General features: G+C 37.4%; 1 protein-coding gene and 2 long non-coding RNA genes across 5 annotated transcripts in view; 2 read left to right on the top strand and 1 right to left on the bottom strand.

Moving 5' to 3' along the window:
• LOC123318393 (dynein axonemal heavy chain 8-like) overlaps nt 1-14,350 on the top strand; it is a 1,393,903-nt gene that overhangs the window by 192,199 nt on the left and 1,187,354 nt on the right. The gene's annotated exons all lie outside the window — the stretch shown is intronic.
• On the bottom strand, nt 7,158-7,722 carry LOC123318539. The gene is made up of 2 exons (XR_006538319.1): nt 7,264-7,722; nt 7,158-7,205 (listed from the first exon to the last, which is right to left on the bottom strand). It is a non-coding gene; the product is annotated as an uncharacterized LOC123318539 (long non-coding RNA).
• Nucleotides 7,834-8,398, top strand: LOC123318543. The gene is made up of 2 exons (XR_006538320.1): nt 7,834-8,292; nt 8,351-8,398. It is a non-coding gene; the product is annotated as an uncharacterized LOC123318543 (long non-coding RNA).

The following is a 14,350-nucleotide window of genomic DNA, read 5'->3' as shown; positions in this document are numbered from 1 at the left end:
AATGAATGAAAATTCAACCTTTCCATGAAAAAAAAAAACAAATACCAATATCCAACATCCTCCCCCACGAAATAAGAAAAATAATGGAAAAATTTAAACCTTTGGCAATGGGCAAAGCTTCGTTATATGACGTACAAAAATCACATTTGTGGTTCGCAACTGAACAACGCGAACTGTATTATCTGATCCCGGCATTGACTTTATCATTCTTGCTAGAGCCCACTTCAGCGGTGGCAAATTGTCCTCCTTAATTAAGACTAAAGTACCTCACTCGATATTTTGAACCGGTTTATGCCATTTTGAGCGAGTATGTAGCTGATAAAGATACTCTACGGACCATTTCTTCCAAAACGACTGAGACAATTTCTTACACCTTTGCCAGTGATCTAATCTGTTATCTGGTATTTCAGAGCAATCCCTTTCTGGCATCGCTATTAATGGTGAACCAATTAAAAAATGTCCAGGCGTTAAACATGAAATATCCGATGGGTCGTTTGATACAGGGCGCAAAGGTCTAGAATTTAATACCGCTTCGATTTGTGCAAGACATGTGAGCATTTCTTCGAAACTTAGATGTGAGTTTTCCACTATACGTGTTCAAAAATCTGGGTGTTGAGATTTTTGGCAATTACTTAAAAGTGGACTGTTACCAAATGATTGAGTTGGAGATGGTAAAATAAAATCTTTATTGTATATCAAACACTTCACATAATAAATAGACACTCGCATGAAGTAAAATTATATACAACATCTAAACAGAGTGAACCTATTTACAAGTATTGAGAAGTTATTGAGAGAATTTGAGAGTAATGTTTCAATGAGAAAATCAACGTTGTATTTGCTTGAGAGAAAGAGCAGGTTGAGTGAATTTCATGTATCGAGTAACAAGATCAATTATTTTGCGTTTGATAAGAATTGAGAGAATTGAGATAGATCTACTTAAAAACGTGTCTATGTATTTTGAGTTGCATAATAATTGAGCTTGATAGTTATGAATTGATGTGAGTGTTATCATGCAAGCACAACGTTTACAGTGATAGAGTTTACGATTTCATAAACTGTCTCGCTATCAGAAAAACAGAAGGTTGCAGTGACAACTTGAGAAGTTAGAGATATGTAATGTAGTGAAACAGGTATAATGAGAGAGATGATTACCAACGCTTACAGGAATAGCAAATCTATTAGAAAAGCAGAAGGTGTTTTATGAGAGTACATAAATTGAGGTGAGTTGTGTTACAAATGTAATGTAGAGAAATGAAATATTGTAAACGTAGAAAGAATTAATGAATAGTATTCATAATTGAGATGAAACAAGAAGAGCAGTTCATAATGTTAGAGAAAAGAAATAAGGCATCATAATTTTCAGGTAATAGAGTCATGAGAAAGTTTATAATAAATTATACTTATTGAGTTGAAATCAGTTGGACCTCCTCGAGCGTTATCACAAACCAGTCTGTCCAAGAGAGTTGATTGAGTGTATTCCATTATTCAGAGTTCTGAGTGTAGTGAGATGGATTTCGATCTGGTCTATGAGAAGCCTTCGAAGTGTCCAACTTGAGCGTAGAGGTACCTGAAACTTAAGAGGCCTGAGAAGTCTGATCGTAAGAGGTGTAAAGTTAATCTGAGGTGACATGTATACAAAATGAGAGTGAATACAAGTATATAAGCTTCTAATAGAGTGGTGTGAAATGTGAACTTGGTGCTGAAATTAGAGAAATTAAAATATGAGTGGTTTTCGAGATGATGTGATTGTAAGCGAATGAAATATCGATGCATTTTGAGGAGGTTGAGGCAGTTAGGTACATTGAGCACGTGGTTGATTGAGAGATTTGGAGAAAATTGAAAAAAATATACATGCAAACATGATAGAGAGATGTAGAGCAGAATATTGCAAATGTAATTGTGAGAAAATGCATAGCGATGGAGTGAATGTTGAGAGGAAAATTATGTAGAATGAAATTCTAACGTGACACATGCAAAAAATGATTACATTTTTTGTTGAGTGAAAAAAGTACTGTACCTTTTTGAGATGTTAATTGATTGATTGTTATAATATAAAATAATATTATTAGATTTGAGCTGACTGAGAAAGTTGAGAGTGCACTAAAAAATCACGTTAAGAATTTACACCAAGTTCCAATTCACTTGAGCGAACGAAGAATCTAGAGAGAATGAATTGAATTGAGAAGATTCAATAGGTTCCACCGGTTTTTTTTTGAACAGCTGATTGACAGCGATTTAAAGGTTACGTTCACAGAAGCATGTAACGATAAACGTAGTCACTGAGTTGATAGAGTTGTGCACCGAGCTGATAGAGTTGGGTTAAAAATTACTCCAATTTTTAACAATACGCTTCAGATGAAATTTCGTAGATTTTATATTTGCCTCCCACAATCCCCTCCAATGAGGACTATTTGGAGGGATAAATTTACATTCTATCTCATTTTTGCTTAAATAACCGTAAATGTCTGAATCTGAATTGACTTGGTTTTTAAGAAAATCACGAACTTCCTTCATTTCATTATTTGTTAGTACCGTTGTCACTCCAGATTTACCTCGTCGAGCAATGAATCGTCTCAATGTATGTAAAAAAGCGGAGGAACTTAAACTTGACACGAGCTTTACTGATCTGTGTTTGCAGATTATTTCTCGACGATCACCCAGCGAACGCTAAGTGTGTACTATAATAACTCTTTGTCGTCCTTATGCACTACATCATCAATGAATAGCTCAACATTCTTTTTTCATCCTGTGCTGGAATTTGAAGTGATTGTTGCAATAAAGTCTATCAAAAATAATAAAAGCAGTGGAGTGGATTTTATTTCCGCCAGAATTTTAAAACTGATCGGGGCGCTCATTGCTCCACATTTTGCCCATATTATCAATTTCTCAATAAGTAGTGGCATATTTCCCAGCCATCTCAATAAAGCTATTGTCATACCCATATTCAAGAAGAATGACTTGAACGAAATCGCCAACTATAGACCAATTTCCATCCTCAGTGTCTTTGCCAAGGTCTTCGAGAGGATTGTGCTGGACAGGATGATGAATTTCCTCGATAAGCATCATGTACTTGACACCGCACAACATGGTTTTCGGAAGGGCCGCTCAACTGAATCCGGAGCTCCCTGCGTTTATGAATGCCTTGATAGTGGATTGTTTGTCGCGGGATTGTTTTTTGACATGTCACGGGCATTCGACAGTCTATCCTTCCCATTTTTAATCGAAAAATGCTAGAGTATGGGTTTTAGAGGAGGGTTTTTGAGATGGATTTCCAGCTATCTTGAGGGCAGAACTATGATCGTCAGAGTTGACAACTCATTTTCGGATGAACATGAAGTGAATTTGGGTGTCCCTCAGGGTTCAGTCCTGGGGCCGTTCCTATTCTTACTTTTCATAAACGATCTACCATGCAACTTAAAAAAGATGATGATCGCTGCAACATCCCGCCACGATCTTCTTCGTCTTTTGAACATGATCAGAATACTACTGTTCGCCGAGGACACCTCAGCATTAGTTACTGCGCGGAGCTTTGACGAGTCAGAGGATATGTCACCTTTTAGTCCAGTGCTTTGTTGATTGGTGTCGCTCTAATTCAATAATGATTTATATTGCTAAAACTGAATGCGTTCATTTTGCTCTAAGATCCAGCGAACACAAATTGGTTGTACGCTATTTGGACGAGGTTATTTCATCTGCGGACCATACCAAGTTCCTGGGTGTCCACATCGATTCCAACTTGAAGTTGAGCACTCATATCGATTCTGTCTGTAAAAAACTCAATGGCTCTTACTTTGCTTTAAGTAGAGTACGGAATTCACTTCCTTTGCGGTCCGTCCTCAACATATACTACAGTTTGGTGTACAGTCACCTATCATACAACATCCTACTGTGGGGTAATTCATCGGACGTTGGCAGAGTTTTTGTTATACAGAAGAGGATCTTCCGTATGATATTTAATGTTGAGCCTAGGTCCTCCTGTAGACCGGTTTTCATTGAAAATGGCCTCCTCACACTGGCCACGATTTTCATTCTCAAATGTTTGATATATACCGAAGAAAACGAAAATAAGTTCACCAAACTTTCTAGCTTTCATAGCTACAGTACAAGAAACGAAGGATTGTTGTGTGTACCAAAACATAATTCCTCTAGACTCGAATGTTCACCAATGTATCACTGTATCAAACTTTTAAATCACTTACCTAAATCATTGCAAAGGCTTAAGTTGAATGAATTCAAAAAAGCAGTTAAAGTTATTTTAGTTAGTATATGTTATTATTCTGTTGTTTTTCTGATTCTTGTGAGTATTTTTTCTATTTCGATTTTGTTTTTTCTCTGACTTGTCTTATACATGTATTTGTCTGACAGGATTAATAAAGTATGACTTTAGCCTTGCGGCTTTCACACTCCTCTCTAGAGGAAAATTCACTCATCCCAGATATCTCAGATATCAAAAGGATTAAGCCCTTTCCAGGTTTTCGGGCTCGTGGTGGTGGTCGGGTCCGCGTCGCTCCTCGCCTCCCTGCTGTAGGTTGGGTTCCTGCTCCACCCGCACATCCTGTCGGAGCATACGGTGTTCCTCTGCATTCCCCATGTATTTGCGTACAGTTCATATCTTTCAGCTTCCACTGTCTTCTGGTTTGTTCCTCGAGATCTCTGTATTTTGAAATTTTTCAGGGATTCAGGGCCATGCAGAACCATAGAGGGCTCAGCGAGTCTCCTTGGAAAATTCCGCGTCTTATTGGAATAGGTCCTGTTGTAATGGAGCAATCTGCTGCTTTCATTTGAAGACTAGTACGCCAGGTTGACATGGCGTTTTTCAGGAACTTAAAAATATTGGGATCCACCTTGTAAATCTTCAAGATCGTCAAGAGCCATTCGTGGGGTATAGAATCGAATGCTTTTTTGTAGTCTATGTACGCAGCGTAAAGATTCCTCCGCCTGGAGAACGCTTGATTGCAGATAACTGAATCAATTATTAGCTGTTCTTTGCACCCTCGGCTGTCTTTGGTACATCCATTCTGTTGCATGGCGATGATGTTATTCCTTTCGCAATGGTTGTGAATTCGATTTGAAATGCACGATGTGATTAATTTGTAGATCGTTGGAAGACATGTGATTGGTCGGTATTTGGATGGGTCTTCTGTATTCCTTTGGTCTTTAGGTAGCAGGTACGTTGTGCCATGTGTAAGGAATATTGGCATTCTTTCAGGATTTTCAATGACATCAATTATTGTGGGGGTCAATTTGTCATGCATGATCCAAAGTTTTTTGATCCAGAAGTTCTGTAATCCATCAGGCCCAGGTGCTTTCCAGTTGTGTAGTCCTCTGATAGCTGATTTTACTTCCTCAATTGTGATCTTGTCATGCTGCATCGGCTTATATTTTATAGCTTAAGATTTTTCATCTTCAATCCATCCGGTATCTCCATTTAACTGAGGTTTCGTTGATAATTGTTCGGTCCAGAATTGTTCTATGGCTTCCTTTAGTGGTAAATTTCCATTTTCTACATCAGACGATGTGAGTGACCGGTAGAAAGTTTCTTCCGACTTTTCGAATGAATTATTATTTCTTTTCCGGCTATAATTGCTTTTATATCTCTTCAGGCGTTCTGCATACAGACTTAACTTTTGCTTCAGTGTGTCGAGGCAGTGGTGAGCTGTAGCATTCTCCGTCTCTCGTTCTGTGTGTGTTCTGTTTCTATCCATGATTTCTTTGGCAGCTTTCACAACCTTTCTTCCGCGATTCCCGTTCAAGTACTCCATCTGTCGTCCATTGTCTCTTCTTAGTCTCTCTGTTTTGTGTTGAAGACGTTTCTGCCATGGTGGCGCATGTAATTTGTGTAATTTTATACCATCGTTGTTCGTTCGGCGAATTTTTGCCCCTATGGTTTTAGCCGTCGTTAGCGCTGCACAGTAAAAAACTAGATGAAGATATTCCAATGAACTTCCATTCTGTACTCAGGTAAAACGTCCTTATTCAAGATGTCGATTATGAGTGACAGTTTCTTGGATGTATTGAGTCGGGGAGGTGTTATTCGATGAAGAGGATCTATTCCTCCCCAAAGTATCTCCTCATCTCAGAGTCAACTTGTCGGTGGAGCTCATTCCTATCGTCCTGGTGTTCAGGCTCATTTGCTTTGCAAGATGGACTTTCAGTATCAATGTCTTCTGGGTGTTGTTGTCCAGGTATGTGAATTTCATCAGAGTTGTTTGTGTTATTCTCTATTGCTAGCGAATGCTGAAGTTCTCGTTTAATTGCGTCGATTCGGGCCGTTGGTATTAGTTCATTTCTCAGAATTACGCGGTACTGGTCTGTCACTCGTTGTTCAGTGACATTGAGATTTGGGTAGGCGTTGCAGAATTCCTCATGGAGCCTCTTCCTATAGTTGTTCGTGTTCTGCCCTAGTCCCGTGATGGAGTTATATATGCGCACAATAGTTTCATTCATGGCCGTTGTCCACTCCATGCGCTTTCTAACTAACTCCGCTTGGGTGAGCACTGGCTGAATATCCTGCGCAGCACCTTCAGCGGTTCGAGTCGGCAATTGAATTAGACTCGTTAGTTGCTGTTGTTGCTTTGGAGCTGTAGCTTCTTTTGCAGCAGGAGCCCGCTTTCTCAACATCCTTCCACCGACGTCCCGCATGCTGTCATGTCCAGCGCCGGCTCCAGACATGCCCTGACGATCCCCAGGCAGCGACTTGTTTCCGAGGCTTCTCGTTATCACCATTTCCATGGGTTTGTGCTCCCCTTTCTCGGTTTGGGTGAGGGGTAGAGAAACGGGAGCAGAAAGATCACCCCCATAAAGGATGTAAAAGAGAGCGGATGAAGGAATGGGACTGCGGACAGCAGGCGTAGCTGGCTGCACCGTCTACGTCGTTACGATGGCTACTCGGCAGGCCATCTACTAGATAGCTGCCAGGCAGGCCAGACATAAATTATTATTATTATTATGTGTACTGTCTTAGTGACCTTACAAATAAAAAGCGCGATATAAGCTTTGGTTTCTATTGAACATATATATATATATATATATATATATATATATATATATATATATATATATATATATATATTGGAATACTTATTTGCCGGAGAAAACAGGGAGAAATATTTGGGAACCTGGCAATTGTCGTTTGGGCAATTAGTAGTTAGTCGTCATTTACATCTATATTTCGAAACTGATTGCGTTTCTTCTTCAGGATGCTAAAATATACATAATAAACGTGGTTACAAAACATACAAAATAAACATTAAAACTTACATCCGACAAGTGTACTATAAAACTAACAAGGAGAGCATCAGGAAGTTATACGATCACATTTAAAACATTATTTTTCTCTGCTTAACAATGAAACAGAAACGAGCTGGTGTGGAGTCAAATCACTTCTTATAGGTTACTGTCACAAAATAAGGTGAAACACAGAAAAGTAACAAGATCAAGTAATGACATCCACTGTATTGTTATCGTCACGACATCGGTCTAGGGATAACAGGTAACTATACACAACACTCAGATTCTTCAGGTCAGTCTTTTTATTAATATTATTTGTGTTCTCGTTGATGAAACACATTTCTAGAAAAGTTCTTTTGTTGTAATTTGAACTTGTGCTTAGTATTTCGACGTCATCATATAGGAAAGTATGGCCAAGTAAGGACGAGTGGCTTGCCAATGCACACCTTTCCGGTCGCAGTCTAGCATCACTCCTGTGGAGGGCGATGCGTTTTCTTAGGCATTGGGCTGTTTGGCCAATATACACCGAGTTACAACCTCCACAATGTGGAGGTTGTAACTCGGTGTATATTGGCCAAACAGCCCAATGCCTAAGAAAACGCATCGCCCTCCACAGGAGTGATGCTAGACTGCGACCGGAAAGGTGTGCATTGGCAAGCCACTCGTCCTTACTTGGCCATACTTTCCTATATGATGACGTCGAAATACTAAGCACAAGTTCAAATTACAACAAAAGAACTTTTCTAGAAATGTGTTTCATCAACGAGAACACAAATAATATTAATAAAAAGACTGACCTGAAGAATCTGAGTGTTGTGTATAGTTACCTGTTATCCCTAGACCGATGTCGTGACGATAACAATACAGTGGATGTCATTACTTGATCTTGTTACTTTTCTGTGTTTCACCTTATTTTGTGACAGTAACCTATAAGAAGTGATTTGACTCCACACCAGCTCGTTTCTGTTTCATTGTTAAGCAGAGAAAAATAATGTTTTAAATGTGATCGTATAACTTCCTGATGCTCTCCTTGTTAGTTTTATAGTACACTTGTCGGATGTAAGTTTTAATGTTTATTTTGTATGTTTTGTAACCACGTTTATTATGTATATTTTAGCATCCTGAAGAAGAAACGCAATCAGTTTCGAAATATAGATGTAAATGACGACTAACTACTAATTGCCCAAACGACAATTGCCAGGTTCCCAAATATTTCTCCCTGTTTTCTCCGGCAAATAAGTATTCCAATATATATATATATATATATATATATATATATATATATATATATATATATATATATATATATATATATATATATATATATATATATATATATATATATATGTTCAATAGAAACCAAAGCTTATATCGCGCTTTTTATTTGTAAGGTCACTAAGACAGTACACATAATAATAATAATAATTTATGTCTGGCCTGCCTGGCAGCTATCTAGTAGATGGCCTGCCGAGTAGCCATCGTAACGACGTAGACGGTGCAGCCAGCTACGCCTGCTGTCCGCAGTCCCATTCCTTCATCCGCTCTCTTTTACATCCTTTATGGGGGTGATCTTTCTGCTCCCGTTTCTCTACCCCTCACCCAAACCGAGAAAGGGGAGCACAAACCCATGGAAATGGTGATAACGAGAAGCCTCGGAAACAAGTCGCTGCCTGGGGATCGTCAGGGCATGTCTGGAGCCGGCGCTGGACATGACAGCATATATATATATATATATATATATATATATATATATATAAAGTGTTATAAAGTGTTAATACCACCTCCGAAATAGTAACTCGTTTAACGCTCTCACCTCATATATATCGCTGTCACCTCCGAAATCGGAGGTGACAACGTTTTGCCTTGTTTTTTGGCTTGTTAGATTCAGGAGGCTTCAGGGATCAACATATCAAAAAATCGTTTTGAGGTCACAACGCACCCCGTTTATGTACTGAACAATCTTTTAGTTCGAGTGTATATCACTGGCGCTAGTGTGCTGAGCTGTATATCGAAGAATTGCTGTGGGGGACTCTTTGCTCGTTAGCACCTCCGAAAATGGCAACGTTGTATTTTCAAAGCAGATGTACACAGGCGGAATATAAGTATACGGATGAATTAACTGTAGAGAGGCGCAGCGCGCTATCTCCTCCATAATTGCAATCCAGGCGGCATATCTCAACGATTTTTTATCGCATTTATCTGTAGGGGAAAGAATCACGTGAAAGAACACCAATCTTGGCTCTCTCGAATGGAATTATGACTGTTTATATCTCATCGTGTGTATCTATGCATCCGTTGAACTTCTTTCATCTCAAGCTAAATATTCAGATGTAAATGGTGATGAATATTCAAAGACAATGAGCCATTCCGAAAATTTTCATTTCAGAATCAAGAGAAAAAATGCTACAAATTTTACAATATCACAGAAATGAACAACGTCGGCTAAACCGAATGTTGGACATTGTTGTGTTATTTCAAATGGAACGCCCTATATATTTTTCTTGAATCGGATTGCTCAATGATTTTGAGGAATCCTTCGCTCAGAAACATCTGTTTTATTATCGATTATGTTTAATTATTGGATTTTCCCGAAAATTTGAATAGCTTGTACCATCTCTCTGGTTTAAAATACTGGAACTTACAATCTGCACTCAACTAGTAGAATACCTTCTAAAAGAAAAGATCCTTTTACCCACACAACATGGTTATGTAAGAGGTAGATCAACTCAGACAGCAGTGTTTGAGTTCATTTCAGGAATCCTTAATGCCTTGGAGGATTCTAATATAACAGTGGGTCTAATGCTGGATCTATCAAAGGCATTCGATACTCTGTCCCACGACCTTATACTCCATAAACTTTCTGCATATGGCATAAACAAGCTAGACTGGTTTCAATCATATTTAGCAAACCGCAGGCAGAGAGTGGTGATCTCTCAGAACGGAAAAACAACAGTTTCGGAAGAATAACTCACAGAGTTCCGCAGGGTAGCATATTGGGCCCTATCATTTTTATCATTTTTCTAAATGACCTAAGTACCATATTCGATGAAACCATGGTTAGGACAGTGAATTATGCAGATGACACAAACTTCACTGTATTGGCCAAGCACGATTTAGAGTTGAGTTTACCATTTCACACTCAACTCTAACTCTAAATCGTGCTAGCCAGTGGTTTGAAGTAAACGGTTTGTGCATGAATTCTATTCAGGACAGCTCATTCCGGTCCCCAAGTGCCTACCAGCATTTCACTGTCTAACTCCACATTAGAACTGACTAAATCTTGTCGCTTCCTAGGCCTCACTATTGAGGTAACCCTTGATTGGGGAGAGCACATTTCCAACCTTTGCAATCAACTGGGTACCATCTGCTACACTTTGGGAGTCCTCAATAAATATCTGGACATAACCTCACTAAGAACAATATACCAGGCAGTGTTTAGGTATGGCATCATGTTCTATGGTAGTTCATACAACCTACATAGAGTGCTGAAAATGAAGAAGAGAGCCTTCAGAATGATCTGGAGGATGAGGAGGACGGAATCATGCAGGGGAGTCTTCAGAAGGAATGGTCTTTTGACTGCTCCTGCTGTACACATCCAAGAAAGCCTGATATTTACATTCAAGAACTAGCACTACTTCCAAGAGAAAACAGTAAGTAATTACAATACGAGGACAACTGCACTAAAATATCCAAGACACAGATTAAGCCTCACTGAAAAGGGACCTGAATATAGATATATTCGTTATTACAATAAGATAGCTCACAAACTAAGAGGAGAATGGACTCTACAACAGTTCAAGAAATTCATCTTCAAACTCCTACTTGAAATCGAACCCTACAGTGTGGAAGACTTTATGGAACACAGACTATAAAGCAGAAAATGACCCTGTTTCACTTCAAGTGTTCAATGTCATGTGTACACTTTACCTGAAATAAAGCACATTATTTATTTATTTATTTATTTATTTATTTGAATTTTTTAGTGATGTATCATAAAGAAAATTACAAATTATATCGAAACAAGTAAGATTTCATGAAGAATTATCCAAAACAGATTTGCATTTTTCGATAGATCATACAGGATGTAAGGGAAAAAATAAACAAAATTGAAGTCTTTTGAAGGCCTCGAGTCAATATATTTTGAAATTGCAACCATATTTTTGTCAAGACATGATGAATCTACAAAATAATAATAATAATATAGATACATACTCGGATACATATGATTGATTGGTAATTCCCAAAAGCTATGATGAACAGGGGACACTATGATGAAAGGAGAAAGACAAAAGTTAATTTAAGTATTTTCGCATGAAGTTTTATTATTCAAAATAAATGATGATTCTTATAATTAGCAAATCAGGTGCAATTAAAATTTTTGTTTTGGTCTTCGAAAATAACACATATTGATTAAACTTCTACTATCCAAAATGAATAGGTACATAGATAAAATGTATCTATATACAGGATATCTGTAATCAAATGCGAAGGACTAAGGGAGATGATTCCTTAATGAAAATAAGCGGGGCTAGTTCCTATAAATTTTTTTCCAAATAGACAGCTCTTCCAAGATGCAGCCTTGGAAGGCGATGACGAGTCTACAGTTTTTAATTTTTTTTTACAGGTTCTGAAAAACACTGAGTCATAAAACTATACATATTATGAAGCACTGAGTAGATTGGTACCAGTTTCAACTTCGGCAAGCTCGCAGTTTAGGCGGTAAATTGCTATCGATTTTTTCAATGTGTCTCTCCCTTAAATTCAAAAATTTCTGTGAAAATGTTGAAATTTGAGTTATTATGCTATTGTCATTGAAGTATACGAAACTATCAGGTCGGGGGATCGAAGATTTCGGGCCGATTCACATGAAAAAAAAACATAATAAAATGAATTTCGTGAATACCGAGGCTGAAAACCACTATTCTCCGCTATGAAAATTTAATATCATTCCAATAATATACCGAGTTAATTAATGCTACGTTGCTATTACTATAAGGCCCGGTTGTTCAGTTCAGGATAAGGCCGAGATTTAAGATGATCCTAGATTAACCTGACAGAACTGAACTGAAATGTCAAAATCAATTTAGGATAAACTTTAATCCCGAACTGAACAACTGGGCCTATTCATGTAGAGTTTCGGATTTTGCGAGAATCTACTGCTTTTTCTTCAAAACAACAACTGCGCTGAAGGAAATGTGATTGACTGTTATCTATATCATTTACATCATTATTTGCCGAACTTCAAAGTTCTGAATGAATTAAAATCTAAACTTGAAAATATACGAGATAATTTTCGCAAGAATTTCAATGAAATCTGAAAATTTTCATCATTCTGGAGCATTCTGGACATCAATAATTCTCGAATCATCCATGGAATAAATTCAATTTTATCCAATATAACACGCAAAACGAAATGTTATTCGAACTCGGCATCTTGAGCAATTCGTTCCTAAAAAGCCCGAATCAGGTAGAAAATTTTGAACCCTTCATATCGGCGTTAACACGTGTTTTGCAGTAAACAGATGCCGATTTCGTTTTCAACGGGCCATGTAACTAGGGCGGCGTTGGGTGAAAGGATGAAAGGTTCTTACAACAAGAAGAATTTGAATTTTCATATGACGGTGAGGGCATTTGTTTTAAAATTTTCAGAGTACAAGAAGTATACAGGGTGTTTCACGAGTAAACAGACAAATGGAAACCGTGAAAAGAGGGCATTGAGCTGAGTTCAGAATCATACCATATACAGGGTGTTCCAAAACTAGTGAATCAAACGTCACACCACGATAGAGTAAACCAAATATTATCGAATGACACCAACATTAGTTCGACGAAAATGTACCGTTTCCAAGATAATCAGAATTTTATTAAAATACATAAAGTTGCCGATTTTCGAACTATTTTTCTTAATAACAGGGCCAGTTTGTGAAAAAGGATATCGATTTAAAATTATATTGAAGTAATATTATTGTATCATCTCCCCTAATTGAAATTATTTTAAGTAGTTAATCGATAACCATAACCTAAGTAAATGTAAATTAAAACAATTGTTTTTTCTACATGATTTTTAATACTCAGAATAAACAGGGGTGATAATATGGGAGAAAAACGCTATCCTCAATAACAAATTGGCCTTGTGACTGAAAAAATAGTTCGAAAATCGGCAACTTTAGGTTTTTTTAGAAACGGTACATTTTCGCTCAACTAATGTTGGTGTCATTCGATAGTATTTGATCTACTCTATCGTGGTGTGACGTTTGATTCAATAGTTTTGGGGCACCCTATATATAGGTTTCTTCGAGGTTTTTTGAAATTTCTCGAATTTCCGTTTGGCTATAACTCCTGAAATTCTGATCAAGTCGACTGAAAATTTATATTTAGCCTTGAGTTGTTAATTTCATTGAAACAGAGCATTAAAATTCGACAAAAATCTGGACCGGGCTCAGTGAGGCTTTACTTAACTTCAAACTCATAAAAACACCATGTATGTAGTTTTTTAATCATAATTTCAACTTTTTTGTTATCTGCATTATTATTGTCTCAAAATGAATTGATTTTTGGGTTGCCCCACCTGTTGATCATGTTCTAGAAATAATTGTTTTGGTCAGACGCCTCTAAGGAATAGAGCACTTCATGAAAATGTATTTAGAAATCCATAATTGATTTTTTTTTCAAAGAATATTCTGTTGAATGTGTTCAACAATTATACCATATTCGGTCTTCAAAATACTCTTTCACAAGGATAAAATGTTTCAGAATTGATAATATCCAAATATGGATGGAAAAACTACGCTATCTTGAAACTGAAATTTAAAACTTGATATTCAGAATGAATCTATTTTTCTATGGACAACTAGTTGTGTGAATAAAAACAAAGAAAGAAATCGCGGGGTGTCAGATCGGGAGATCTAGCAGTCCAATATTGGGGTCCTACCCTTCTAATAAAATGACCTGAAATACTGATAAATACTTTTGCTGGTGCATAAATATCATCAATGTTTCAATAACAAATTGTAATAAGACCAGAACAATCCATAGATTTCCATAGATACAATAATGACTATAACGGAATCAGTGAAAAATTCGAAAGTGCATTTATCATACTTATCCGAAGTGCCAA

This window comes from Coccinella septempunctata, chromosome 1, assembly GCF_907165205.1.
Source record: "Coccinella septempunctata chromosome 1, icCocSept1.1, whole genome shotgun sequence".
NCBI classification, from domain to species: Eukaryota; Metazoa; Arthropoda; class Insecta; order Coleoptera; family Coccinellidae; genus Coccinella; species Coccinella septempunctata.
Note: the sequence above shows the minus strand (reverse complement) of the source record. Positions and strands in the feature narration are given on the sequence as shown.